The following is a 24,837-nucleotide window of genomic DNA, read 5'->3' on the forward strand; positions in this document are numbered from 1 at the left end:
GGAAGGAGAACCGTGCAAAAGGCACAATAAGAGCATTTAGAAACGCAGAGATAGTTCCCTGGTCGACCCCTTTCATCCAGACCTGCTACTCCACCCGAGATCCTCGGAGGGGAAGCCCCCACTTAAGGCCAAAAGATACTTGAGCAAGTGACTGTGCACGCGTCTAAATAAGGAGGTGAGAGGCTATTTGAAGGCTATTAGCGGACACTCTGGAGGTGGACTCATTCATGGTGAAGCACACCAAGGACCTGAAAAGGGCATTGACCGCTCATGGATAGCATGCCAGGACACGCTCCCCGATTCCATAGGTCCATTGGCCAAGATCATTAAAATGGTGGAAGAGACGAAAGAGGCCCTGCCTATGGATGTGCATATTCTGGCTAATTGGGCACAAAGAGCAGTTTGTTTAATAAGTGATACCAACTGTACAATAGCAGCGGAGTGCAGAAGATCGATTGTAGTAAAGATCGACCTGAAACTCGGGGAGTTGGCATCCTCTGAGGCCACTGCAGCAGCTAAAGGGCTTTTGTTTGGAAAAGCTTTTGTCAAAGACATGTCCAGATTTGTTAACACCTTTGCTGCTCTGGACAAAGGTCAGACATCGTTAAAAAGAGTGTTTGTGCCCTGTGTATCCGCCAGGGCGGCAGAAGCAGAGGCGTCTCCGCCAGCCACTGAGGATGCCATAGGCCCTATAGAGGAAACAACTGGTGACAGCGGGAAGACAGAAGGCTGAATCCTTCCTTCCCCTCCCGTGGAAGAGGCAGGGGTCGGGGTTGGCACTGCAGCAGCAGGTGAGAGTACAGTCGTATGCACACAGCGCAGCAGCAAGCAATGCAATTCCCGCGATAGTTGTAGGCTAGCGATGCACCTAAGCGCTTGGGAGGAGCTTACCGTGGACTCTTGGGTCGCAGAGACTGTGCAGGGGTGTTGTCTGTAATTTTTAAAGAGCACACACTAAACTGCAGCACCCTTTCGCAATTTCAGAGTGTTAGGCAGAATCACATGCAGTACCCTTTGGGAACACTACATGCAATTAAGACTACAAGTGTCAGTACAATTTCACCTTTGGTACAAGCCTGTACTACACAGTTATGTGGTAGCATTGGCTGAGCAGCCAGACTTATCTCAAGAGTTGAAGTGAGCAGTAGAACAAGTTACACAAAGGGACCAACAAATACAGTGGTTCAATTCAAGGTTTCTTGGTAAAAGAATACACATTTATTTACACAGTCAATTTGAAAACATTACACTAGCAAACGCAGCTTAACATCATACACTAATACACCACAATACACAACCAATAAGTTACTGAACAAGTTCAGCTCCCCTGAAGTGGGAGCAAAATGGCACTTCAGTTACGTTAAAAAGGGGTAAAAAGACAAGGTTATAAGAAATGCAGCCCAAATACATTCATAGGTAGGGCAAAGGGTTTCAGTTAACTACAACCAGCAATTCAATTCGATAGGCCTGGGTCAAAATCAATGGTTCAGAGTCTTTGTATAGGATAGCACAATTCTGGTAGATAACGGGTAAGTCTTTGCCACGGTCTTTAGAAGAATTTGGCAAGGTGAAAAGTTAGACAAATGTTTAGGGAAGGACCAGCCTTCAAAGAGGGGAAAGTTTCACAAACTTTCTCTGTGGTCGAAAAGATTTCCGGACCGCGTTTGCACAGTACCTTTAAAGTAAAGAAGAGCTGTAGCTGAGGCAGTTGTTCCTGGCAGTTCGAGCAGACCTCGCTGTTCCTGTGCTTCAGTCGTGGGGACAAGAAGGAGGACGTCGGGAGGTTCCTGCACTGCCCAGGGACGAGGCCACAAGCTTAGCTAAATGTCGGTTTAAGGTATGAGTGCCTTAAAGAACACAAACTGGTATCCTTCCCACTGGCTATCCGGTTTTCCACAGCACTCTGTAGAAAATTCGACCAGGAGGGGACGGTTTCCAGGTGGTTTGTGAGTTGGTTGGTCCCATCAAATTCGAGGGAAGAAGTTAACCTTGAAGGGCTTCTCTGTCGATGGAGTTTCAGGCAATTCAGACCTGCAGCAGGGCTTCACCGGTCGTCCAGGAGTTGCAGCAGTCCTCTTCCTTCAGCTCGTCTTCGGTTCTTTCATTCCAGTGGTCGACTCTGCTTTCCAAGTCCCAGAGACCTGCTTTTAAACAGTTTTCCCCCATTCATTCCAGTCTGGCTGTCACTCACACAGCAGGGTAGCTGTCGTTGCCGGACAGCCAGCCAGCCAATCACGCCAGAGTGCATTCAGGTCTCCTAGGAGACTAAGCACAGAGAGTTACGGGCACCTCCCTCACATCCTGTCCACCCCAGACACTGAGGCGCCAGAGGAGGGCTTCAGCACTGAAACCCGCCAAAGGAAAACGAACAAAGGGACCAAACCTGGTTAAAAACAAGAAGGACCTTTCCTAAAAGAAACAGCGAAAAATGTCGACCGGAGTCTGTTTTTACAGATAGGTCTTGGGAGCCATCTTGAAAAACATGGCTGACCCGATATTTTGCTACCGTTGTTCGCGGTCTGGTGAAATCATGATAGTTTGATCTAAACCACTGCCACCAGCCATTTAAAGTAGGAAAGGGTAACATTTGACTATTACATGAGTGTTTTGACTCAGGGGATGCTAGACAACCCCTCCAGCACTCTATAGGAAGATAGTGCATTCTGGGTCAGTAAATATAAAGAGACTAGTAAAGTCAATTTAACTTTACATGCTCTGGGAGACAGTAGTCAGTCCCAGAGAAAGTGTTTAAACCCTGGGGTGTCTGAAAGACACCCCTTTGCCACTGCACTGAAGGTGTTGTGTGACACAAAGAAAAAGATGATGCCTACGGAGTTGTTTTATAACACCATAACCAAAGAACACAAAAGTAAAACACACATCAAAATACATTGAAGAGTGGGAAAAAAAGGCTCACACTCTTCCCAGGTAGAAAAATCAAATCCTAGAAATCCAGCAAAGTTGCTGGGGGTCTCAAAAGGTAAGGGAAATAAGCACATTTTGAGAATCCTCCCTAAACACAGAGGAGGAACAAAGCCTCATGGACAAGGAAGTAGGAGAGTTTATAAAGAAAAGGGCGATAAGACCAGCGCAGCAGGTGGTGCAACGCTTCTTAAGCAATGTCTCACTGGTGAAACAGAAGCAAAAGGTCAGGCCGGTGATAATCTCAGACAATTTAACACCTTTCTCATGTACCGACACTGCAAGATGGAGGAAATCCATCTCTTCAGGGACATTTTGCAGAAAGGGCACTGGCTAACCTGCATAGATTTGAGGGATGCCTATCTAGCAGTACCCATTCCTGAGATGCACCAGCAATTTTTAGAATTCCTCTGGTGATGGCAAAGGTGAGAGTTTATGCGTCTCCCTTTTCGGACTAACTTCAGCACAATGGTGCTTCACAAAGCTACTCAGGAGTCAGACTGATTTTATACATCGAGGATATTTGTCTCATGGCGCAGGATCCGATGCGGCTGCCAGAACAAATGGTCCCAATGACGGGTCTCCTAGAGAAACTGGGGTTTCTCATCAATTGGGAGGAATCCGAAACCAGGTCACAGCAGAAATGGAGTTCCTGCGGTTTATCACAGACCCATAGCTGGGGTACTGTCTCTGCCCCTGTAGAAAATGAACGACCCTTTGAAACATCACAGTATTGACTTTCCATTAAAGACTAAACTTTACTTGACAGTCTTATGTTTGCTCAATCACCTCTTCTGTTTAAAAGTTCTTTTAACTAACTGATCAATTTCCCATCAATGATATGTCATAACAAGTTGCATTCGTCAGTTATTTTACAGTCACTTATCTAAGAAGGAATCTGCTGAACCTCCAAGGGAACCTGACAGCAGGTGCGGACACTAAACAGGTCAGACAACACACGGTGGATCCCTGTTGGAGTTGGAGGCGGTTCATTATAGGTGTAACGCTCACCTGACTCCCACGGGGGCGCTGGCCTGGTTCGCGCTGCTGTGACCGCGTCTAAGGTGATGTGCAGGGTTTGGAAGACGGACTGGACCGGGCCCCAGATCTGGCTTGTCTGACTCGCGGAAGTATCCTTCTGTAGGTGAGAATAGGGGGTTAACTGTCTGCGGGGTAATGCAATCGGCCTCCCACTTACCCCTCTCACCCTCCTCAAAACCCTTCTGTGCTTCCCCGTAGTGTCTCACCTTAGGGTCTGGAAGGACAAGCTCTCCATCCTGCTTCTGATGCAGGGGCGCGTTGTTATCCAGTTACGTCACTGGATTTTCGGATGGGTGAGAACCAAACTTGCTTGGCTTCCAGGTAAGTTTTTCTATAAGTGGTTCCCCTTGTGTCCATGCATTAATGTTCTAATGCTAGTGTCTTTTTCCCCATAGGGGCCGGGGTACGGAATGCCGGGGAACTGGCACCGACCCGAGGTGAGCGGTGAAATCCTTGTGGAAATCAGGTAAGTCTTTAATGAGTGTTTTGGTAATGTCTTTTAATTCACTCATTAACGCTGATGTCTTTTTCCCCTTAGGGGCCGGGGTCCGAAAATGCCTGGATGCGGCGCGGACCCGAAATGAAAAGGGAATGACCCAACAGGTAAGTCTTGACATGGAGTTTTAGCTTCCCTTTTCCCTTCTTTCTCTCACCTTTGTTCTTGTCTTTTTCTCCCTAGGCGCGGGGGCGCGACTGCGAATCCGGATGGTCGCTGCTGAACATGGAGGCGCCCTGTAAAGGTGAGTAGAATGCGGCGCTGCAGCGATCGATGCGATGTGCTTTTAAAAATAAATGTCTTCCTTTTCAGGATTGTCGGCGAAATGTCTCTGGGATGCAGATTTAGCAGGTGAGGCCTTTTCCTTCTTCTGTTCTCTTGTTCCCTTCCTTTGCAGGTGATTCAGGATGCTGGCAGGTGTGGCAGAAGTCAGGATGCAGGAGCAGACACGGTGAGCGTCCAGCTGCTAGATGCAGAACAACGCGAAGCACGTGTGGCTGATCGGGTGTGGTTTAAATAGCCTTGGAAGAAGTTCCTAGAATGTGTCCTTCCTCCAATCAGGTATGTATCCTTCCCCGACCACGCCCGGGTGGTAAATGAGTCCCACAGGTAAAGTAGTTCCTTTCAGGCCTCAAGGAGGCCGGGGTTCTGCAGCATGGTCTGCATCAGGTAAGTGCACCCAAACACTTTCATAATGAGCCTGGCGCCTATGGCGCCAGGACTGACGTTTTCTATGAGCCTGGCGCCATAGACGCCAGGACGCTGTCCAAAGGGCCCCTATAAGGGGTTGCTGGGACCTTCCCCGGGACTTGATGTCCGCTTTCGGGGACGCAGGGCCTGAGCCGGCTCCCCGGGAGCGGGCATCGTGACAGCAGGTTTTGTTCTTCGCTATACCCTGTTCGAGATGGAGTCATTCATTAGGAAGCTACAGCGAGACAGTGAAAGAAAGAGGAATTGGGGATGAGGAATTGTGAGGTGATAGGACCATAACGTCGTGATTCATGGACTAGGACAAGTGTCATGCCTGTGGGCAATAGAGTTTCAAACTGCAAAGACTACATTGACACAGAAAATGTTTTTTCTTTGATTTTTGTTTAATGTTTTTTTTCTTTTTAAGATTGCTGCTTGAGTTTTAACAAAGAAGAGTATGCATAATACGAGCCTCTGTGTCTTTAATAGAATCATGACTTTCCTGAAAGAAAGTATTGACAATCTGGACTCTACCACGGTACCAACTGCCTCAATGGAGTTTACCATCAGACAGCATTTCTGGCTCGTCCCTTTTTTCTGGCAATGTATTCCATATTGTGTCATGGAGTGCCCCCTACATTTCTCTGTCAACAGAGCTGCCAAGTGTCCCTAAAATCGTAGGAGTCTCTAGCAAAAGGAGACGGACACCTGCAGTCTTGTATTTGAGCCGGATTTTCTTTCTACATCTGCAAAGATCTTCAGCTCTGCCTCAGACAGTCCCCCCTTTCGTGGCAACCCTGGGTTGAAGTAAGTAACACACTGCTGAACGCAGCACTCAAAAGCACATGCCGGTCTGACTGGGGCTAAGCTGCGTCCTGTGCTCCTCAATTGCTGAATTTCCAGCTGATCTCAGTGGCAACTTTGGATAAAGAGGGATAAATGGGATAGATAAGATGATCATGCGTGTAATTTCAGCACAGGTGGTGTGCGAGAGGCTACACAACCCATGTGATGGTCTGACATGTATATTCTGGCACACAAACATGACTGTAGTGTCTGACAGGACATATTCTTGCTTTGCTTCTAAATATGATTAGAAACCACATCCTGCAGTCTCATATGAAGCACAGTTTAGGGTTTCTAAGCCAGACCTTTCTCGTTTTTTAATGTTAAATCAGGAAAGGAGAGGACCTTGCAATTCTCTTATTGATTTCTTGTGCAAGTTCATCACTACCAGGTCGGTGCTGCAGACCCCAGTCAATGTCAAGGGATAGGCTTCACGGAGGGACTACTTCACCTTAATGTCTACTTTCCTTAAGCCTCATCCCGAGGAAAATACAGACACGTCCCAACAGACTGGTCCCTCTGAATGTCGCTGTGGCTCATATGTCTCACACTCTGCCCGACCTCTATTGTCCTTCAAAGGCATGCATGAAATGGACAACTGCCCTCAGGGCCACAGCTTTATGGAAGAAATGGCAGCAATTATATGGCTTTTCCCCTAGTCCATGTTGGCAAGAGAGTAACAATATTCTTATACTGCAGGCCCATGTGAAATATAGCTTTCTCTTAAAATCTATGTATCATATGTTTGTCCTTCTGTAGGCTGTTGATTTCTTGGAGTCATAGATGTGTGTGATGTGTTGCATTTTGATAAGTTGTTCATTTTGTAAGGCCCATTGCTTCCGAGTCACATTTTACATGTTACTGTGTGGGTTCTCAGCAGTGGGTCAAAGAATAGAAGAAAAGCATGACAGGGTTTAGTTAAAAGCAATATTTCCAGAGACACATGGGCTAGATGGAGCCTGGGGTCCCCTGCTATATTAAACAGGCCAGGCATTTCAGGAGCCACATAAGGAAAGAAGGAAGGCCCTATACCCTGGAATAGGGGGTGCAGAGAGTGAGGGCTCCCAAAGCATTGATACAAACAGAAATTCGACATTCACAAATAGAGTGTGAGGTGTTCCTTGGTCTGTTGTAGTGTCGTCATGTCCACCTTTACATTTTTCATCACCCTATCATGATCGTGATGGACCCAAAACCCCTACTCCCAATTTTCCAAGGGTTGTTTCTGCGCACACCACTCCCATAAGAGCACTTGATTGCAACTGTCAGATTACATGATCACTGTCCATTTCAATGCAGTGGCTGGCAACCCCATGGACTACCTGCTGGGTTATCCAGGTCTTCGGGCGTCGACATCGGAGGGAGTGGAAGTTGGGTCGAAAGCTCTGGTTAGCATCGTCAGATCGATGACTCCTCTAAAATATTTATCACTTTGATTGTCCTGCTGCTATTTAAATTCGTTTTCAGCTGTGTGCACATCGTGATTGTCCTGCTGGTGTTTAAATTCATTTTCAGCTGTGTGCACATCTTGATTGTCCTGCTGTTGTTTAAATTCGCTTTTAGCTGTGTGCACATCTTGATTGTCCTGCTGCTTTTTAAATTTGTTTTCAGCTGTGTGCCCATCTTGATTGTCCTGCTCCTGTTTACATTAGCTGTGTGCATAACCTGCTTTTCATGAGAATGTGTTAACAAGTCCACTCCTCTGCACTCTGTCTAGTCTGCTACCGGTTCCCTCACCCTTTCTCAGTCCCATTGTCCCTCTGTGCTGTTATTCCCCTCAGCCATACACCCACTACGTCCCCTTCCTCTGCGTGTTCACTGTTTTTCTGTGCATATTACCTCCCCCAGCTCCCATTGTTTTTTCCCAGTCTTGTTCCCTGTCTCCCCCTCTACCTTCTGCTCTCGCTGCGCCTCTCTGGTCTCAGCCTGGTTAAGTGTACCTCACTCTCTGCAGTTTGCTACAGCGCTATCTATCTCTCCTATCTTCTCAAACTGCTTCTCTATCTCTTATCCTTCACCCCTTACTAAATCTGTCAGGGAGAACCTCAAGAAGGACATACTGAGCTCTAACCCAGGCCTTCCAATTGCAGTCACCTACGTCATTGCCTCTGCCAGAGAGACTCTCACAGACATACTCTGTCGTTCCCTCACCTGTCCTATGGACTCTCCATATGATTGCTCTTCTCTCTCCTTTCTCTTCTTTGCCCATCAATGGTGGCACCTGCTGCAAGGTCTTTCTTGCCCTCTCCACCTCCAGGGTCATCATCAATGTCTACTGCAATGGTACCATCATGGTCCAGGGTCCTCAAACCAACCTTCTACTCTTTCATAGGCTCCTCCCCCGCCTTATCAACCTCCCTCCGCCTTTTGCACCAGCTCCTTCAGCTGCCCTGGCTCCCATGCCAGCTGTGCCCACCTTGGCTCCCTTGCCACCTCCTAACCACCCTTCTACCCTCACCATGGCTTTCTTGCCACCACCCCACACATTGACAACCCCATCTGCCTTCTCCTCTTGGGTGAACCAGTCACCCACTAACACTGTATCTGGGGCTCCCTTGCCCCCTGTGGTGCCTTCCGCACTGGCTCCCTCCTCACCCATTATGGTCCCGGCTCCCTTACCGGCCTTGGCTCCTCTGCCCCCTTCTACCTCTGTCCCTCAGGTACTATCGTCACTTAGGGGGGCCCACTGTCCCCTGCTCCCCCCGTAAGTCTTTCACAGATTGCAATCTGCTCCACATTGCCATGGTAAGCACTCGCTCAGCTGTCAAACACTCCTCTGGCATCTGCAACCTCCTTGAACCCCTGGATTATGATGTTCTTGCCATCACTCAAACCTGGTTCAAGGATTGCTCTGTCACAGGTTTTGACACACTTCTCCCAGAAGGCAACACAATACTCTCTCTTCCTAGACCAAACAGACTAGGTGGGGGAGTAGCATTGATCTTCCCTGAGTGTATCCCTGTGGCTCTCTCCTGGACTGATCATTTTCTCCTCTCTTCTCACTTGAAGGTCTCTTCTCCCGTTGCATAGGTAAACCAGGCACTGCCTCCCGTCTACAAGGTCATCTGACCCATGAAAAGCGTCTCAGTAGCTGCCTTTGCCTCCACCTATCATACTCCTTCCACTCCTGCGACTGACTCCCACCCTGCCACAGCCCTCTCAAACTTTAACCTCTCTGTTTCCAATACTCTTTATATTCTTGCCTCTGTCATGAGGGTATGATTGAAGCCTACCAAAAAGTGCAACTCTTGCTATGACTCCAAATCAGCTTCCGTTAAACACAAGTGCAGGGCAGCCAAATGGAAATGGGATTCCTCTGGCGCACCCTCTGACAAACTGGCCTGCCGCCTCCTCCAAAGGCAGTTTAGACTCTGCATCTGCTCCCAGAAAAGAGTCTTTATACAAGCCTGCATCTCTGCGGTATCCAATAACACGGTCACACTTTTCAAAGTCTGCAAGGAATTAGCCAACCCTACCGCAGCCTCCTCCACCACCTCGCACCACCACCTGCATACTTGCCAACCCTACCGATTTAGGTGGTAGGATACCGCTTTTTAAGCAGTCCTACCGCCTACCGATTTTTTGACACCAAATACCGATTTTTTTGGTAAAAAAAAAAATTTTTTTTTTTTTTACATTTTTTTTTTTTTTGCCCACGCCAGCTCGGGGGAGTCTTTCAAGGGCTCCCCCCAGCTGGCGTACCGGGAGAATGCCCGGCATGCAGGCTTTTAATGTCAAAGGCACCCACGGCGGTGGGCTAAAGTGCCCCTCCGCCGCGGGTGCCTTTGGCAAAGGGCGCCATTAGTCCCCCACCACGCCAGCTTGGGGGAGTCTTTCAAGGACTTCCCCGAGCTGGCGTAGCGGGAGAAGGCGTGGCATGCAGGCTGTTAATGTCAAAGGCACCCACGGCGGTGGGCTAAAAGCGCCCCTCCGCCGCAGGTGCCTTTGGCAAAAGGCGCCATTAGCCCCCCACCATGCCAACTCGGGGGAGTCTTTCAAGGACTTCCCCGAGCTGACGTAGCGGGAGAAGGCACGGCATGCAGGCTGTTAATGTCAAAGGCACCCACGGCGGTGGGCTAAAAGCGCCCCTACGCCGCGGGTGCCTTTGGCAAAAGGTGCCATTAGCCCCCCACCATGCCAGCTCGGGGGAGTCTTTCAAGGACTTCCCCGAGCTGGCGTAGCGGGAGAAGGCGCAGCATGCAGGCCTTTGATGTAAAAGGCGCCCACGGCGGTGGGCTAAGGGTGCCCCTCCGCCGCGAGTGCCTTTCACAAAAGGCGCCATTAGCCCCCCACCACGTCAACTCCGGTGAGTCTTTCAAGGACTCCCCCGAGCTGGCGTGATGGCAGAAGGCGTGGCAGGCGCCTCATTGTCATTGAATGCACGCGCGGCGACGGGCTCATTCAATGACAATGGGCTGCTGACGCGCCCTATTCCTATCATTACCTCCTCGCCTGACTATTTTTGAAACTTTAAGATTCCTACAGATTTTTGGTCACAGAATGTTGGCATGTATGCACCTGCACCATCCACCACACATGACACAAAGTCAGGCACGCACACAGTGTCAATGAAAGGGAAGGGGCGCCTGAAAGCAGACATGGATGCGTGTCAAAGGGCAAAATAACACATATACTGCATAGCACCTGCATCACACACAAGCATGTGACTGGAATAGTCCTTCCACAAAGATGACTGATGCCAATACACAGATGGCATGTAGTATAGCCATACCAGAATTGTCAACCAGCCTCAGATGGAAGTTGAATACTACTGACCATGGGCCATGTACAATGCATGTCAGATGACATTTCATGGAATTCACTATTAGAAAACACACATGTGTCACAGGGTGCAACAACGCTAGGGTGTTGTAATACAGTGAGGGCAGGCATACAGATTCAATAATGCTAGGTCACATTGACATCACGCAAGTGAATAGGCATATTGAAGGGGATAACAGGGTTTGGAAGTGTGTGGGTGCAGTGCAGTACATGGGTACGGCCTCAACTACGAATAAAAACACAGATCCAGTAATGTCAATGTCGTGGCCTGGTGGCAGTGTAAGGGTAAGTGTCGTCATCATGTGTAAAGTGTTGGTAGTGGGTTGTAGGGATACAGTAAACCCCACCACCAAGGGCGGGGGTGGCTGGGAGGCAGTGCATGGGTTTAAATGGTTGCTAAGAGTACTGTATCGTAGCAGACAGTGTGGGCAGGTGGCAAGTGCATTCTCTCAGTCATCTGGGACTACAGCAGGGGAGAGGAGGACAGAAAGCACAACACATGAGGAAGCATCAGAAGTGCCTGCAGACCCGGAGAAGCTACACCTCCAGTTACATAGAGGCAGGGAGGCTGTACCAGAGGGAGGCCCCAGCTCAACACAGATGTGAACCACAAACTAATTTCCTTGAGGAGCAACTGACCCTGTGGGAGTAAGAAAGGGATGATCAAAGACCATGAGAATGAAGTAAATACTGGAGGTGGAGTTGAAGGAGTTGCTGGCCCAGGACCCATAGGGACTTGCTAAGAATGCACAGGGTTCAGGAATGAACACTCATAGCCACTGTGAGCCTGTGCCATCATCACAGTCCTAGGGAGATACCTTGCACCAAGCCTAAAGGACTTTTCACACAGTCCAGGACTGGCAGAGTTGCAGAGGGAAGAGTGTAGAATCATAGAAATCCTGGTAAAGCCTGTTGCAGTAGTCCATCATAGGAATTACCAGTCCTCTGGAGACAGTGAGCTACTGGGGGATGGAGAGGAAAGGATGAATGCCTCTGAGGATGAGCAACTTGCAGGGTGACCTCACAGAGATGTCAGTCATGTGATGATAGAAGGCAACTGTTGAGTGGAAGATCATCACAGGGTATCTGCGACCACAGGTTGGAGCAAGAATAGGGCCAAGAGAGGCTGGACAGAGAGTGTCATGGAAGGAGGGGGCAGGTGTGGTGATGAGGATTGCCTCTGTGTGCAGCATATGGTTTGTATGCAGTCTGCATGACAACAAGCACATATCAGTCCAACATCACATGGGTCATACATGGCAGTCATTACAATGTAGCCTGAACTGGCAGACAATCATAACGCATCACCCAAGCAACATACAAATGGCCTGTACACACACACATCACCACTCACCGGACATTCCCTCATACATTGGCAGGTCTCCCACGCCTTGGATCTGCTCCACTGCAATGAAATCACTAGCGATCTCCTCATGTCCAGTGAGTTCATCGTCCTCTGGTGGTGACCCACTGCCAGTCACCAGAGTAGAGGCACACTTTGTAGCCAGCTTGTCTTTTGCTCGGTGTTGGAAGTCATTCCAACGCTTCACAACGTCACCAGCTGTGCGCCTCTCATAGCCCAAGACGCTAATACGGTCAGCGAGGCACTGCCAGTGGGTCATACGCTGAGCAGGTGTATGTGTGCTCCCTGCCTGCACCAGCATGTCACGGCCATGTTCCAACATGTAGTCCACGAGCATCTCCAGTTCCTCATCACAGAAACTCCTCTTTCTCGACGTGTGGGACTCCTTTGCCGTGTCTGGGGTTTTAGCCTGTACTGCTGGAGCATGCTTCTGCTTCTTGTGAGGTGGTGCAGACCCTGAGTGGCGTGTACCGCTCAGGTCAGTAGGGGCTGGAGTACAGGTGGACTGGCCTATGGAATCAGCCCCCAATGTAACTACAGAAGGTCAGCTTGCACGTATCAGTAGCTGGGTGCTGTTGCCAGGACTCTGCGCCACACGTGTCTTGGCCTTAGTGACAAGGGACTTGGCCCCTGAGTCACACTGGGCCGGGACCAATCCATTCCTAGCTGGGTGACCCTGACACAGGGTGCCGGTTGCTACAGCTGCCCCTGCAGCTTCCAGACCCTGGCCGGTGTGAACAGCAGATGACACTGCTGCTCCAGATCCCCGGGTGCGGGTGCCTGGAACTTGCACCGCACGTGTCTTGGCCTTCCGGACATGGAAATCGACCATTGAGTCACCCTGTCCCTGTGCCGGGACCACTACCGTCCGGGCTGGCTGACCCTGAGCCTGGGTAGTGGTAGCCGCAGCTGCCCCTGCAGCTTCCACACTCTGGCTGCTCTGAACAGCAGATGTCACTGCTTGTCCAGGACCACAGGTGCTAGGTATGTCAGCAGCTGCTGCATCTCCCTGGCCCGGTTGGGTGTGGGGCATAGTTCTCCCTGCATGGTCCTGCACACCTTGCCCACGTGGACCACCTTGGCCACCTTGGCCACCCTGGCCACGTCGCCCACCTTGGCCAGCTTGGCCACCCTGGCCACGTCGCCCACCTTGGCCACCTCTGGCAAGTCGCCCTCCCAGTCATGGCAGTGATGGACTAGCGCAATGGGAGGTGCAGCCAACAATTGTCCTGGGCAATTGGAGTGAGGGGCCAGGGTACGTGATGAAAAACGTACCACTGTGCTCCAGAAAGGCTCTATGTGACCCCTGGTGAAAAAATAACGGGTCGCGCAATGCTCAGGCACCCGAAAAACAAAAATCAACGTGTACGTGACCCCTCGGTAGCCCACGTTGAGTAAAAAACATCCTGCAGTACACTGTGTCACCCAGCAACACAAAAAATGTGTATGCGAGGAACACATAGGCTACTATAACCTCGATGGGGTACGCATCACACAGGGGCAACCATAGTGGGAAAAATGTGTGCACGACTCACCGTCTGTCTGGTAGAATGAAAAAAATCACACGTGTGTGTGCGTGTAGGCAACTCCCGCGCAAAACAAGAAGTACGCACTGCCACAGTAGTGAACTATTTGCGTGTGAACCCACAAAAATATGAAGTTCATGCATCCGTCCCCACGAAAAGCATGTACAGTGCACTGTTGTCCTACGCAGACCTTTACCCCCATACTGATTGACAACGCTCAACGTCCAGCGCATGTCACGTAACTTACGCGCTTAAGGCCTTTCCTCTGATTACACGCTAACGCGCTGTTTACGCATGTGCGGAGTCACTCTGTTTACGGCTGGCCACGAGATAGAATATGGAAAAACCATGCTCCTGCCTACAAGGTCATTTACCTGCCTCCAACTGCCCAAGCTGCCTCCTACGAGCCATCTGCTGATGCCAGCCCACTGTGTGTGCCTGCTGCCCACATGCCCTGCATTTTGGTGCCTGCTCATCAGCCATTGCCAGTGATCCTGTCGTTGTGACCACCTCTGCTGTTCCTGAAGACTCCTGACTGCCATACCACCGCTCCACAGCCCAGCCCCAGGACCACCTTGCCCATCCACACCTACCTCAGGGGTTGCCATGTCTGACACCACGCCATCTGAGGCAAGTGGCAACCCCCCAGCAGAGAGGCAGAGGGCTGTCAGCTTCTCACCCAGGGAAGTTGGCATCCTGGTAGAGCAAGTCCTGGTGCATCATGATGCCCTCTTCCAAGGCCCATCGCAAGCTGGCAATGAAGGACGAAGAAGATCTAGGGGGACATCATGGGTGCCATCAATGTAGAGGGGCTGGCACTCCGTGACTTCCATCATGTCCACAAGTGCTGGGAAGACTTCAAGTCCAGGACCCACAACAAGGCCCGGTGCCTCATCAAGGCTGTTGATGATCGAGTGAGGTGCCGGGGCCGGTTGACCACCGACGAGATGAGGGTCCTGGAGCCTACCCAGTGCTGTACCCCCAGGTCTTGGAGTTGGTGCTCCATCTGAAGTCGGCCCAGGTCTTGGAGTTGGTGCTCCATCTGAAGTCGAATGGTTCATGTGTTCTTGTCCACCATTGAGCATGTGCATGTTGACATGTGGCTGGAGTGTGCACCTTGGCCTTATGTCTGGCATGCCTCCTGTACAGATGTCTGTGTGCATGTCCCTGACAGTGCTGCATGAGAGTCCATTCAAGCGTGTCCCACATCAATGATGTCTATGTTGCGCACCGGCATGTAACGATGCACACATGTTTGCATACCTGTGTCTGGGGCATGCGAGAGGTGTGACACATAAGTGCTTATGTCATCATCATGGACATGCATCGTGTACATGTGCGTGTGCCTTAGTAGTGAGTGTGTAACTGTCCAACACTGCGCACGTATGTTACTTGAGTTCTTGATTTGTGATTGCCTCACGCTGCCAATTTGCCCTTGAGTGCACTGTGACGTGATAGCTCCATGGCCTGCCTCATGACTGTCAGGTGATGTGTGTGAATGAGATGTGTATGTCCCATGATGTGTGTGAGCTGAATACAGAATTTTGATCTTGTGTCAGTGCCTTGTGCATGGATGTGAATGTCTGTTGTGAATGATACACATGTTTGTGAATGTGTGTGAATGGCACTTCCCTGTGTGTAGTGGAGGGTGATGATGGTTGCGATCTTTGACAGTGATACTGATGTACATTTGCATTGTGAAAAACACACATACACACATATGTTCAGTAGCCTGATGTTTGTGTTCTATGTTTCCCTATCCACAGTGACGATGGAATAAGAGGGCGGAGAAGGCGCTGTGGAGCACCGCAGCAGGGACGCCTCCACCAGGCACAGACACAGGGCCCAGTCCTCCTCCCAGGTACCGTCATCTTCCGGGAGCGAGGAGACTGGTGCTGCGTCCATGACAATGGCCTCAGCTGCTGAGGGGAGGCCCAAGAGGGTGAAGTTGGTTGTGGGCACCTCAGCAGTGGGAGGGACAGGTGAGCGCACACAGGGGCAATCCTATGCAGAAGACAGTGGGGAGTCATCCAGGTTGGTGGTGGTGAAGGAGGGGGAGGAGGCCATATCAGCCCAGCACATGGGACCCGGTTGGGGTGATGAGGTAGGTGTGAGTGGTGCAGTCCAGGATCAGGGGCCAGAGGCAGTGCAGGTCACGTGGAGGGGCCTGTGACTGATCTTGTCCCTGGAACTGCGACTGCACCAGTATGCACCTGCGGGCATGCCTCAGGCCGGACCCCTCCACACAGGGTGGATCTGTTGCTAGCCGTTGCTAGCCGGTATTGCGAGGCGTACAGGCACCATTCGTGATGATGTGCAGGCTTCCAATCGGGGGCTTGCACATCATCACAATGAGGTCTATCACCTCATTAACTAGCTAGCTCAGTTCCTGGTCACAAATCTGGTACATGTGCTGGCCACTGCTGCAACCCCCTCTTCCTTTTCCTCCTCTGTGTGCCAGTCGTCCTCCCTGCCATCTTCCGGCCCAGATACCACCAGGGCCCCCTGTGTACCTGTCCCAACCCCGGTGGCCAGTCTGGTGGAGATCACATCCCTGCCACAGTCGGGAGTCGAAGGAGGATCAGCAGAGGTTGTCACGGCAGCAACAGGAGCTATGGCAAGGGAGGAAGTGCAGGCACCAAGAAGGAGGGCACGTGCACGACAACCCCGGGTTGTGTCATCATCCCGGAGGCTGTCCTTGTGGCGAAGGTACCGGGCATTTTGGCAGCAGCAGGCTCAGGAAAGGAGGCAACAGGACTCGGGGAGTTCATCATCAGAGGGGCAGGTATCGGCCATCGGGCAGGAGACAAACGTGGACCTTACGACAAGGATGTCTTCCGTGTTGGAGCGTTTGGACCGCCAAAACAGGGAAGAGCGGCAGCTGGCACAGGAGAAGTAACTCACCATGGCCAGGGCGGAGAATTCACTGCGTCGGGCAGAGGTCCTCGAGGAGACTCGCAGGGAGTTCGAGAGGAGCATGAAGGAGTCCCTGCAATCACTCGAGGGGAAGCCGAGGCCCGCCTACTGGAAGTGGACGCAGTGTTCGATGACGCCCTGGTGGAGAATATGAGAGAGCATGGTGAGGAGATGGACTGGCCTGCTGCCTTTGTATATAGTTCTTTAGGAGTAGGTTTCATTTGTTTTTTCTTTTTATTTGGAGTTCCTGGACTTTGCTCCGCATCTTGTATATAGTTATTTTTGTATTGTATTTTTAGTATTTTTCTACATGTTTTGGGACCATGGACCCTGGATCTTTGTAAATATTTGGATTTTAATTTGGAATGGTTTTCACATGATATGTGATTTCATTTGCACATACATTCATGGACAAGGACCACATTTTTGACTCTTTCATTTTTTACATCACATTGATTTTGGTTTTCACTTTATTTTGAATTTTCTTTTGGTCCATGCATGTTCAATTTGTTGTTTTTACTGTGTGTGACTTGGATACATGTTTTTTAATATAATTTTTTGACATTGAAATCCAAGTGGTATCTGGTCTCAACGGTTTAGTGCATGTTTCACTCCTCCTTGACGCATTTGCGTGTCCCTGCTGTTCACCAATGTTGTTCATGTGTGTGCACATGCATGCATGTGTGATGTTAGGATTCACATGACATAGTGAGCATGACTAATGGATGGGTGTTGAGGTGCACCAGGGGGATGCAGCGTGTGGTGGCATTTTAGTTGGCATGTGCTGCATGGTTGTATGTTGGTCCAATGTGTTTTGGGGTGGAGGGCGGGGACATGAGGCGGGGTCTGCCTGAAGGTTGCTGTCACTGGTGGGGACATGTGGCGGGGCCTGCCTGCAGGTTGCCGTCTCTGTTGGGGGGTGGGGACATGAGGCGGGCCCTGCCTGCAGGTTGCCGTCACTGGTGGGGGGTGGGGACATGAGGCGGGGCCTGCCTGCAGGTTGCCGTCACAGATGGGAACATGAGGCGGGCCTGCCTGCAGGGTATGGTCACGGGTGATGGGGTGCCCGTGTGGTGTGGGCTGCCTGCGGAGTATGTTCACTGGTGATGGTGTGGGTCCCATGTAGTGTGGACTGCCTGTGGGGTATGGTCACGGGTGATGGTGGGGGTCCCATGTGGTGTGGGCTGTCTGCAAGGTGTGGTCACAGGTGATGGGGTGGCCATGTGGTGTGGGCTGCCTGCAGGGTATGTTCACAGGTGATGGTGGAGATCCCATTTGGTGTAGGCTGCCTGTGGGGTGTGGTCATGGGTGATGGGAGGGCCATGTGGTATGGGCTGCCTGCGGGGTATGGTCCACTGCTGGGGTCTGGCTGTACGCAATTTCGCTGGGGCGCGGACGGAGTACACGCGGGCCTTCCCATGTGATTTCGCGAGTGGGGTACACGATTTTGCTGGGGTGTGGATGGGGTACGCGTGGGCCTTCCCACGCGATTTGGCTGCTGCAATTGGGGTACGCGATTTTGCTGGGGTGCGGACAGGGTACGCATGGGCCTTTTCACGCGATTTGGCTGGTGCGAGCGGGTTACGCTCTGATTTTTCACACAATTACAATGGGGGGATGTGTGCTGGGTCACGGATGGTGCGGGGCATTGCGCCGTATTGGGCATTTCACTGTCTTTTGCCTGCGCATGGGGGTGTGTTAGGGGCGTTGCTGGCGCTTCTTGATGTTCATTGCGCCACGGTTACTGATGCCTCAGAAAATCCATGAATACGCGTGCTGCGCAATTGCTGGTTTGTGCCACAGCTGGTGCACGCATGGCACATGCTCCTTCTCGGCGTGCAGCACTTGTGCTGCTTCTGCGCTGGATTCTATGAATTAGACCCTAAATCTGAAGATTTAGCAACATTTGTAAATTATGTTTTCATGATCGTGTATATACTCTGTTATATAAGTTATACGTATTATCAGTAGGATATGGTTGTACTGTATTTATCACAGTTCGTACAGTCAAGTGTGAAACGCATGAATTAATGTACAAACACACACACTTTAATATTGCGACCATACTGTTTTGGAAAACATGTACACAATACATGTTTGACATTTAAAGCATTACACAGTAACAGGTTTTGGATTGAACTGTTTTTTACATTTAGTATTATGCAAGAAAAGCACAAGATGCAAAAACTTTCAGTCAATTGTTTCTATCCTACAAACTTTCAGAATTGTACATGCAGTTTGTTTTAAGATGTAACTTAAAATAAAAAAAGGAACAGCCTTGAACCATGTAAGAGTACCCATTACAGGTAGAATTTGGACCTTTAACGTCGTGAGACGTAATGGTGCAGTGCTTAATGGAGCTATGCTGTAACAGGAGGTCATGAGTTCGAATCATCTGTAGAGCCTTTGAATTTTATTTTTACAAAAAAGGAATAAAATTGGCGTTTCGTATTTTTATTTTTAAAAAGGAGGATTATAATTTGAAAAACGAAGAGACAGACTTACCGTGACACATGAAACCTTTTTTTGGGGCATGGCATATGACACCTGCTAGTGGCACGTGTCACTTGTAGTGGTGACATGCAGTGGCACGTGTCACTGGCATATGACACATGCCATATTCGGCTCCAACCCCTACTGCTGTAATGCCCATACTTCGTGGTAAGAATATGCAGCAACAGCCCGGCACTGGGAAATTCACACACGAAATTAGCAAACACATAAACAGCGTCTTTTTTTAAAGATTTGTACATTTTGTGTCTGCAGCCTTTTCCTCCTCATTTTCATTGGGTTTTTTTTTCAAAATCAGGCAGGAGAATTCGGATGGTGCCCGGTTCCCTTGTCTTTTTACAACCCTATCACAGAACAAGCGGTAATGCTGCTGCCATGTACTGCTGCTGGGTGCTTTTTACACGTATAAAATGCAAGTGAGATGAAAGGGATTCAAGCCTTGCCACCCAGATCCAGATAAGATGTGGGCAGGGATACTTGGAGACTTGATGTGCAGAGCAGGGGCAACAGGCATGGCAGACGTTACGCTCCTTGCCCCAGCTCTACCCATGAACTCCCATGTAAATGTCCCAGAGCGTAATAAAAAGGCGGTGATTCGTATCCACCTTTTTATTACGATTCGGTTCAGCCGAAAGAAGGTGCAAACTAAAAAGAGTTCTGCTCTCCCCTCCACCCGCATCCCCTCTGACTGTGACTGTGAACTGACCGTGCCTGTCCCCCCAGTTATGCATCACTGGCCCGAGGCCCAGAGCAAAGCTTGAAGGCGTCTTTGGTCTCATAACGCTCAGAAGCACCCAAGAGAGTCTGGTGTTCATCGTCAACCGGTGCCCTAGAATCCAGGAGCCATAGGGTGGCAGCCAAAGCACAGAAGGGCTCTGATAAGAATAGCTGACTGTGAACATGGTATTGACCACATGGGATGAGAGCAGAGAACATTAGGAGGCGGCCATAGTAGGGCGTGGCAAAGTGCCTGGTTTCATGGAAACACCACGGCTGCCACAGGGGAGTTAGATTGGGTGCAGCACCCATGAGAAATCCCAGAAAAAGTATAAGGGCAAGATGATCTCTTGCTTGGTATTGCTATTGTACTTTACTTGGGTGGACTCAATGTTAATGCTGATGGCACAACACAGGAGTAACAAGTGTAGTTAAAAGAGACTTCTCCCCCCTGCCCCAATGGTGAAGACAAGTGCGACTCTGGCCATGGGTCGCAAGCCTTCTGAAAACTTGAAGATCATGGCTAATGGAAATAAAGAGAAGAGTGGAAGACTGAGGCCCTCATTACAACTCAGGCGGTAAGGGGTTTACGGCGCCGTAAACAGCGCCGACCCTTACCGCCTGAGTACGAGGTCCCTTAGCGCCATGGCGGATTTAACACCTGCTATTAGCAGGTGTTAAAATCCATGGCGCTAAGGGACCATGGAGTTAATTACGCCACCATAATTTACGGTGGCGTAATTAACGCCTTCCCCACTCCCATTATGCCCTATGGGGCAAAAATGGGAATGGGGAAGGGTAAATGGGGATTGGGGACTTACCGCCCCGCCAAGGTCGGAATGGGGCGGTAAGTCCGCCAACCACCATGGCGTAAACGTAGTTTACGCCATGGTGGTAAAGTCACGGCCCAGGCGGTAACTTACCGCCTGGGTCGTAATGAGGCCCTCAGACTTCTTCAATCCCAAGAGAGGCAATGGAAAAGAGAACACTCTGGCCAGCCCCACCTCTAGAGCATGTTCTCCCATAAGAGATTAAGTGCTGGCTGCACTGGGAAGAAAAGAGAAACCATATGACGATTGGAATGCAAGTTTTGCAAGTTAAAGAACAGTGTGGCAAAGCAGGATGAAACATCTAGTCGCCTTGAAGGTGGGATGGAGGCGTTTGGCAGTCAGTGTCTGCAAAGGACTCCATTGTTGGATAACTTGGAGGGAAAGTGAATGCATTGGTGAAGGAAAATACAGCCACAACAGAGCGCATGGAGCACCAGTCAGCACTCAGTAGTCAACAAATCACAGCCTTGGAAATGCCAGAAGGGATTGAAGGAAAGGACCCTCCTGCCTTTCCTGTACATTCTACTGTACACCCACAAACGTTATAGAATAAAGGATTGAGGTGGCCAAGTGTCCGCATTGGTCCAGCACTCCTCTTCAGGGTCCCCGACACAATGTATATGGAGAGAGTTGTAACAGTGGCACATTTAAAACGGGTGTTGTAATACGAGGGCCACAATCTATGCATACTCCTTTCCTGATTCGGACCCACAAATGTAGAGAAGGGAAAGGCTGGACGAGATTAAGAAGAGGTTTATTTTTAAGGGTGTGTAATCATGGATTCTGTGGCCAGCTAAGCAAAGAGTCGCTTGGAGAGAAAGAGATGAGCTATTCTGGGATCCCGAGAGGGGTAAGGAGGCGCTCTTGAATGCTGTTCCGAAAAGGCAAGCAGGGACTGTAGAAAAAGGCCTAGATGCGTTTAGACCCTTCAATGATCTGAACATTTCAAAATGTGTGTAAAGGATGGGGATTTGAGATATTTTGCCTAACTATTCAAAAGCTTGTTTGGGATGATTTTGATGTGTTTGCGTGCGAGGTTTAACGTGAAGTGTAAACAATTCCAGTAATTATTGTGCGTTACCCAGATGATCATAGATGATGTCCAAGTTATTGTATATATCTATTAGATATAACTGTATAAAAATAAATTGGAAACAAACATATTTCCATACCCAGAGTACATTCTAAATCGCGAAAATGTGGCCCGAATTGATCTTGTCGGCCTAGTACTTTGAACTTAAGCACTCACATTTTGGTGAGATAGACACATGTATTTTATACTAATATTTTGCAAACGAAAAATGTGAGATTGGATACTCTTATTAATTAGTATTTGCAGGGCCGATTACAAACACCAGAAAGGGCCCAGAATAGGCCTGAACAGTCAGTATGGCAATTCCAATTGATGTATTCAAATCTAGGTGGGTAAGTGCCAATACTTTAGAAGACTACTTTGGGGTAGAAAATTGCGAGTTGGAATGCTCCAAATAACCATCTCTTGCCCAGAGTCCATTCTAAAAATCAAAATGTCAAGAAACATTTATTTCAAATCTATGTGCAATAGAGGCACCCACTTTTTTCAATGATGATGTTTAATAGGAAATCCAGGTGTATGATGCTGTCCTATACATGAGAGAGGGGAGTTGTATCCTCTAAGAGGTATGACATGCAACACGTTGATTATGTGGTTGGCTCAGAGCGCTGGACGCACCCGCCCGCCATCTTCCCTCCCACCGCCTGCCACTTCCCTTGTCTCTCCCCACACCCCTGTGCCTCCATGGCCCCTACTTACCTGATTCTCCTGCGGTTGCGGGGACTACACAGCTTTTATCACCTTTCCTGATCATGGCCATCATGGAAATGGAAGAGAGGCTCCATACAGAGCCACGCTCTCCATTTCCTTGGCGTCAATGTTCAGCGACAAAGTATTTGTAAGGAACAACATGTTGCATGCTCCCCACAACCCATTGTTTCTCACCAACATATTGCTCATAGTACCCCGTGGTTTGGCCTTCGGGTGCTAATGACAACAAAAAACATATCTGGGGGCTGAACCGGGAGGTAACTATGCCTGGCCGGTTACCATCTCGAGCAGCCCCCAGAACCTGTGTTTATTGCTTCATTGTTGTGGAAAACCATCCACTGCTCACTCAGATCTCTGAATAGGGTAGCCTGCCATTGACTCATGCTACTAGTATAGGGGTGAATAAGGTATACTATGTGTTATCTGTTTTACCTTCATAACTGTAACACCTATGAACCGAGTTATGGCACAGGTTTGTAGATAGTACATAGACGACTTTGCTCTCCCATGGGCTTTTTCAAGCCATAATATGATTTTGACACACTGGTGACAGCAGTGAGCTTTGGTAGTTGACTGTGTCTACAGCTTAGTCAACAAAAATAAATTAACTTCAGACAGTGTGGAAAGTACAAGTTAGGCTGAGTTTGTTTTATGGAACTGGCCCTACTTATCAGGAAGGGCAGGAAGGCAAGTGCACTTTGGGTTCTATGCCCAGCGAGGGGACTCCTGCCTTGACAAAAGGGTTATCAAAGCTGAAAGGCTTATGAGGAAGTGAGACAGGCAGAGGAGTGTGCAGAGAGCCTGACCCCTAAGGAAAAGGGAGATACACACTGACATATTGAAGATTACCCCAATTCCTATCACTTTTCCCATTGTGCAGGCAGCTGTGCTTCCCATTTGTCGCAGGCTTCAGCTAGTTCCCAGGGCAATGACACCTCAGCTTCGATAGCAACTAATATGTTCTGTTTAGAGGAACGGATCCTAGCAATAGAAATGCAGAAGTAGAAAGACCTGGTGGTTTTAGAGACTAAGAGGTTTGATCTGCACAAGTGAAGGCTTGTTGGTCATAAAGATATACATAGGAACGCCGAAAGCCAGGATGGTAGTACCACAAGTCAAGGAACCCAGGATAAGCCCAGGTGTGGTTACCAGACATTTGGTCGAAGAAAAAGGGCGACAGGACAAATGGTCGACACCATTTGGTCGAAAGCCAAATGGTCGAATTTTTTTTTTTGTATTTTCACTTTTTTTTTTGGGGGGGGGGTCCCCACAACCCCCTTTTTTTCTAAAAAACCCTTTTTCCCTAAACGAAAACCAAAAAAATATATATATAAATAAAAAAATAAATTCGACCATTTGGTTTTCGACCAAATGGTGTCGCCATTTGTCCTGTCGACCTTTTTCTTTCGACCAAATGACTGGACAGCCCCAGGTGTCAGATCTGCAAAGATTTAATCCAACCTCAGAAGGAGTGGAAGGACATTTTTGATTGTTTTAAGGGACACAAATGAGATGTTCGTTTACAGGGGCAGGGAGAATAATTGGGGGACAGTCCTAAAAAGCCATTTACTGGCACAGATAATTTTAATGTAGCGAGGCAGATCAATTGGGCACTTTTCATTCTTTTTCGAGGGCCTTACACCCACAATTTTGAAAGCATTGTGCACATTTCAAATGGTCTTCCAAAGAATTTGTTTATTTGATTGTATTTGCAAAGCTTGCACAATTATTGTGTGAGTTCAGCTTTATTCATGTGTTTAATGGCGACTGGTTTAAACATCACTGCCACAACATGTACACGTTTCGATCAATAAAGATCATCTTCAGGTGACTGATGTAAAGGTGTCCCTAATTATGCTCACACCAGAATACATACACCCCTCTAGGGAAATAATGCAAAAAGTCTATCTTGCAAGTATAACAAGTTTTAATATTACAAAATGAGGATGGTAGCAAAAACTATGCTGCCTGAACAGTCTTCTCCTGTCCCTCTTCCGTTCTTTCCTGGCAAAGTGGTGCCAGGCAGGGGTTTATATAGGCCTGGCGTGCTGTAATGGAGTCACTGGATATGGACCATGGCTTCATCCCAATCCATCCTTCTTTCATACTAGGGATGCTCTTTTCTTCGCTATCAGCAGTTTTGTCAGAGCATGCTGTTCTACATTTTGCCAGCTCATTCTAAAACACACTGCAGGTCTGCACACTTTTACAAACGTTGAGGTCTAGCCCGAAGGAAAAATAAAAAATTTTATAACTAATTTTCATTCATTCTGTCCATAATTCGCTCCTCCAGCTAACGTTATCTGGGCCCCGTAGTCTCATTCACACCTTATTTTTATAATCTGTCCCATTCTGCATTTTTTCGCGCAGAACATGTAAATCCCATTTTTAGC

Source organism: Ambystoma mexicanum, chromosome 4p (genome assembly GCF_040938575.1).
Source record: "Ambystoma mexicanum isolate Mex_15411 chromosome 4p, UKY_AmexF1_1, whole genome shotgun sequence".
Taxonomy (NCBI): Eukaryota; Metazoa; Chordata; class Amphibia; order Caudata; family Ambystomatidae; genus Ambystoma; species Ambystoma mexicanum.